Below are 6,167 nucleotides of genomic sequence, written 5' to 3'. Positions count from 1 at the left end.
AAAAGTTGATGGTTGAGTCAAAAACATGAGAATCTTTGTAAAGGTAAGATATTTATGTAGTGCAGTGAGATCCTTGAGTCCAGGAGTCATCGAATAGTGGAACTGGTACAGGATAAGAATATCATAGGAAGAATAGGACTTGCATAGGTAAAAACCAAGAGAATGAGCTTGAGTCGCCCTGTGATACTAATAGACAACGAAAGTTACAAGATTGACTTTTTCTTAAAGTTTTGTATTAAAGTAGTGGTTTCTGAACTTTTGATTAAGGAAAGTTTTAGTACTAATATATGTAATTAGACAAGTTAATTCTTATTATTATAAATGAATTAAATTTCAATTGTTGTGTTTGAAAGCTATGTGTTAAGTTTTCCTGAAGAAATGCCTAGTGAAAGTTTAAATTTTCATATGAAATTATATAATATAATATATATATATAAAAAAAAAAAACTATATATTTTCTTGTTAAACCCAGTTTTATTGTAAGATTTTATTCAAGAGAGATTTTCTAAAGAGATTTCAGTAGCTGTCTGAAGATAGGAATTGGAGAATTAGACAATAAGCTTAAGTTTCTCGTAAACTTCAGCCAAGTGGCACTAAATAGGATTGTTAGCAATAGAAATACAATTAGAATACTTGACTCTTTTCTTTCCTAGGTTTATATTATCTACTCTCGAGCTGTGCCCTTGGTGTTGGAAGTAATTTCTTATGGCTTTGGAATTCTCTGTGTGCCCATTCTTACTCTCTCCTACTAGATTCCAATTCGAGGACGAATTGTCTTAAGGGGGAGAGATTGAAACACCCTGAATTTTTATTTTTGAAATCTTTGGATTTTTATTTAATTAAAAATCGGGAATTTTGACCGTGTGGGCTGTAAATGTAATACAGTCTCAATTCGAGCCCAAATTTTTGAATTGGGCGCAAGCCCAAATATAATGTCGAAAATTTTGAATCGAGAACAGTTAAATTTTCGAATAATGATGTGAAGTCCAGCAATTAATCTATTATGTATATATATAAATTAATTTTCGTAAAAAAAAAAAAATCAAATGTCACAATTGTTCATATTCTATTAATATTGACTAAATGGAGAAAATATTATGGAATCGAACTGCATAATTAAAATAAATCAAACCGGGCCTTAAAATCAAACTGATTTTTCGAAAACCACACGAAAAATTCGAAAACCGAGAGAAAAACCTGCAAACTGAGCAAGAATCGAGCCAAATCGTTGAATTTGATCAAACCGGTTCGAATCGAACCGGAATGACCTAGAAACCGACATACCTTTCTTTTCTTTCTTTTCCTTCCCTTCCTCCTCTCCTTCTTGGCGGGCGGGCGCGACTCCCTCCTCTCCCTCTCCTTCTGTCTCCGGCCACCAGACTGACGATGGTGGGTGGCGATCGATTCCTCTCATGCCGCCGGTCACGTTGCCAGTCTTTCTTCACGCCGATCAGGCCCTCAGCGGCGACGATGCAAGCCTCTTCCTCTTAGCGACGCAGCTTCGATTCCGGCGAAATCCACCCCGTTTACGATTGCTTCACATGCAACTGAGGGACTCAATTGACTCCGCATCACTTGCTTGACGTTTTCCCTGCATCGATTCCGGCGATGAAGCCTGGATGACGGAATTGCCATGAATGGCAGTGGCGAAGCCATTGTCGAAGTAATTTTCGGCCAATTAAGGCACAGTCAGTCCAATTTGAACACAGATCCGGAGTCCCCATGAGATTTCGAACATTTTGGTGTATATATTGTAAAATTCTGGGCAAAAGTCGTTTTTCCGACCACCGTGCACGGAGGCGACGGCGGCTGTCCAGTTACCGGCCGGCGACACTCCGGCGAGGCCCCCGAGAGACAGAATCCTCTTCCCTTCGCGCTGATCATGGAATCGTCGCCCGATTCCCAATGGGTACGTTCTAAGACTCAATTCTCAATTTTTATATATAAAAACTTAATTGATTGATTAATGAATTTAATTGAGTTATTTAATAGACTAAATTGAATAATAAGAAACTAACTTAAAAATATATGAACATTTATAGTCTTTTGTAAATAAAATTTCAACCTTTTCTAGTATATTTCATGAATTTTCTGATTTAGTGGGTGATTTGGTGTTATTGAGGTAATTTTCATTTATAGGCTAAGAATTGGATAAATGGCAACAACTTGTGATTAGAGAAATTGTAGTTTTCGGTTTAATTAAGTTCATATATAAGAATTTTTATTTACTGTTGAGGCAGCAGCTAGTTTAGTTATTTTGGTTAAATTTTGCTTAATGAGTAGCAAAGGCTATAGTGTATTGAGTTATAAATTCAATTCGTGCTAAGAATTGATTAGTTAAAGTATGCCTATTTAGTTATGCTTAATAGATAATTTAAATAGGGCGTTTCCTATAATCTTGCTTGGTGAGGATAGTGATTCACGGATTATTAAGTTGTTACATAAGATCCTAGTTAATGTTGGTCAAAGAAATATGAGCCATAACTTTGTATGATTATTGAAGGTATATAAGATCGGATAGTTTAAAGAAGTAGGATGTGGAGATTAAACAAATAACCATTTTCATTTAATCGCGTATTTATTTACTTATTTGTTTAATCTTAGTAAAGCTATGAATATTTTTGTATTAGTAGTAAACTAATTTGTATCAATGTTGAAATCATGTATTAAGTAAAGCTAAGGTTTTGTATAGATGGTTAAATAATAATTATTTTGTTACTTAGTTGGAGGAAGGGAGAATAAATTGATTGCTTGCCCGACGGATGGGCTGTGTGCTTTGATTGATAAAGATATAATGATATTGTGATATGTGAGCAGGTAGATAGTCCAATTTTTAGGGGAGGTGCTGCCGAAATTTTGACAGAAATTAAACTAAATTTTAATTAACAACATAATAAATAAGTTTATTTAGATTAGTTCTATAATTTGGTACATAATAAATCCGGTGCTCTAATTATTTATTATCTTTATTATTCATTTCATTATTTATATATTTAGTTATTTATTTGCATTATTATTGTTATTATTGTTATTTATTTTATTATCGTTGTTTATTGTCAATTCTATTATTTATTTATTTATTTATTTGCATTGATTTTGGATGTTTAATTGTGCATTGCATTACGATGTCCAATTGAATAATAAGTCTGCATTTGTTTGCAATGTTTGATTAATTGTGTTGTGATATTGCTGTGCTTTGCTTGTGTGGAATTGGGATGAAGTGGGTCACCATGGGTTTGTGAGGACGGTCGATAAAGCATGGATCCTGATTATGATGAATTGTAAAATTGGACCGTCGGCCGGGTAAATGGGAGATCGGCGCCCCCGTGTGCACCTGATGAATTGATGAAATGATGTTGATGAGATGGAAAAGAAAAGAGAGAATGTAAAATAAAATATTGAGAGGACTGGTCAAGTGAGGATTAGACCGGTCGGCCAGATATGGGGGATTGGCTCCCCGGGTGCACATGTTTGAGAGGATGGGCTGTTTGAGAGGACGGCTCGTCGGGGGTTTAGGTGACGCCACTGACTAATTTCCACGTGATGTGATTATATGAAGATGTTAATAATTGTGAGTGCTGGTGATATGCCATTTGTGTGACTGGCTGTGTGAGCATATACCTAGTCGGATGACTAGGTTGATATATTTATACAAATGTGTGAATGTGTGTGTTGTGCAATAATTATTATTCATTAATAAACTCACATCCCTTTTGTTCAATTCTTTCAGGAAGTAGCATTTTCTAAATCCCAGTTATAACTCTGCTCTTCGCCGTTAAAAAGAAATTCGCTAATTTTAGTATTGATCAATTAAATAGATAATTGTCCGAAGACTTATATGTATACATCCGTCAGTAAACTCCGCAGTTATAGAACTTGTATACTTTTAAGTTGTGTATTATTATAGATGGAATAATTCTGTGAGCCTGTATTATAACTATAGTGTATTGTAAGCAGGGAAATTTGTAAATGTTTAAAATTTTATTGAGATAGCAAATTTGTAGCGTTTCAGGCTTACTACGGGCCTCGGGGGCCTTAAGCTTACCTGGGCCCTAGTGCCGGTCCGGCCCATGGAAATGGGTCGTGACATATATTCAATTTGATTGGATATGTTTTTTTTCTTTAAATATGGTGTAATTTTGATTGAATTTTAGATAATTTCTTTGTAAATTGATATTACACAATAAATTTCATTTTGAACCATAGGTTAATTGATTTTGCTTCTGTCACGCCCCGACTCTAATCATCAGAGGAATTGTTCGCTTTGGCCACGGGGTTGTGCCCGGTCTAATCCGGCCAACACATACACCCGCCCTCACGATTTTGTCCCGCAGGTGAAATGGGAAACTTCTCAAGAGGTCACCCATCCTGAGATTTTTGTTAAGCGAGCACGCTTAACCCTGGAGCTCTTCCAACTCTCCAGCCACTCCACCGAAAGGCGCCTCTAATGATTAGTTTCCCCATTTTCGATATATGATTCAATTCATTCCTGTGTCCCACATTCCACTACCCTAGCTAGCCTGTAGGATCGCTTTGCCGGGTCGGGATGTCACAGGCCCACCAGCTTCCGCGTGGTTCGTCCTCGAACCATACATCTACTGGAGGGGGTCCGGCTCTGATACCAACTGTCACGCCCCGACTCTAATCACCAGAGGAATTGTCCGCTTTGGCCACGGGGTTGTGCCCCGGCCTAATCCGGCCAACACATACACCCGCCCTCACGGTTTTGTCCTGCAGGTGAAATGGGAAACTTTCCAGGAGGTCACCCATCCTGAGATTTCTGTTAAGTGAGCACGCTTAACCCTGGAGTTCTTCCAACTCTCCAGCCACTCCACCAAAAGGCGCCTCTAATGATTAGTTTTCCCCTTTTGATATATGATTCGATTCATTCCTGTGTCCCGCATTCCACTACCCTAGCTAGCCTATAGGATCGCTTTGCCAGGTCGGGATGTCACAGCTTCATTTTGTCAATATTTTCTTTTGTTGATAGAATAAGAAAATTTTAAAAAAAAGTACTATCTATCTATCTCTATGTCTATATCTATATCTATCTATATAATATAATATAATATTATATTATTTAAAAGCAAAAAATATTTTTAAAATGCCAACATAACGCTCCCCTTTTTAGCATTCTATTTTTCTTTTTTAAATAAATTTTTGAATTTTTCTTTTTTATTTGTATTTTTTTTTTAAAAAAATCCTCAATAGATATATACCACATTGAAACTATTAAATTTTTAAAATTTAAACTTTAAAACTTTTTAGTTTTTTTTCTTATCTATATTTGTATATCTATATCTATCTATATATACCCATATCAATGATTTTCTTTCACAATGATTTTTTTAATTTTTTTCGTTGTTTCTTTTAATTATTTACTTTCAAATCTCTGGGTTTTGATTATATTGTGTGTGTGTGTGTGTATATATATGTGTGTGTGTGTGTCACGACCCAAAACCGTGGAATGGATCAGTACTAGCTCAGGCCTATAACTTTTTTTTTATTATATCATTAACATCATCCATAATATGGGCAAACTGGTCCATTCGTATTTTTAGAGAGTCAACTAGAAAATTCACAGGTTTATTAATCGACACATCAATAACTCTTGCATGATAAATTGTAATATATGACTCCCTATTTGCGGATATATGTAGATGCATTTTTATACATAGTACTGCATATCAAATATTATCAAAATCTGGTAATTACTACTATAACTCTGCGAGGAAGGAAGTAGAGCTTATCTGGATCAGCACAGTGTCTATCTTCTGAGAAAAATTTAAGGAAGAGGAATGAGTTTCACAAACTCATTGAATAACAATAAATAATGCATGACCCAAATGATCACACAGGATGCTTTCCACAATTATTATCCTGAACACTCGTCTAGTCAAGCACATGTCATCATATCAACATTCATACATAATATCATCTTCAAATAATTATATCAAATGGAGATTGGTTAGTAGCGTCACAAAACCCCTGACAAGCCGTCCTCACATATGGTCTGTCCTCTCATACGTGTGCACCAGGGAGCCGATCCCCCATTCATGGCCAACCGGTCTATTCCTCACCTAACCACTCCTCACATTATTTTCCATTTCCTCTTTTTTTTTTTCATTAATAATAGGAGACCACCCTATAGTTTACCATATCATTCA

General features: G+C 35.8%; 1 long non-coding RNA gene across 1 annotated transcript; it reads left to right on the top strand.

Annotated features, from left to right (window-relative positions):
* Positions 1-1,084: 1,084 nt before the first annotated feature.
* Positions 1,085-3,997, top strand: LOC149491769 (uncharacterized). Its single transcript, XR_016319281.1, has 2 exons — positions 1,085-1,909; positions 3,731-3,997. It is a non-coding gene; the product is annotated as an uncharacterized LOC149491769 (long non-coding RNA).
* Positions 3,998-6,167: the final 2,170 nt, after the last annotated feature.

This window comes from Jatropha curcas, unplaced genomic scaffold (assembly GCF_041381405.1).
Source record: "Jatropha curcas cultivar XTBG-Jc1 unplaced genomic scaffold, XTBG_Jcur_1.0 HiC_scaffold_645_pilon, whole genome shotgun sequence".
Classification (NCBI taxonomy): domain Eukaryota; kingdom Viridiplantae; phylum Streptophyta; class Magnoliopsida; order Malpighiales; family Euphorbiaceae; genus Jatropha; species Jatropha curcas.
The sequence above is the reverse complement of the archived record's forward strand: the minus strand, read 5'-3'. Positions and strand labels throughout refer to the sequence as shown.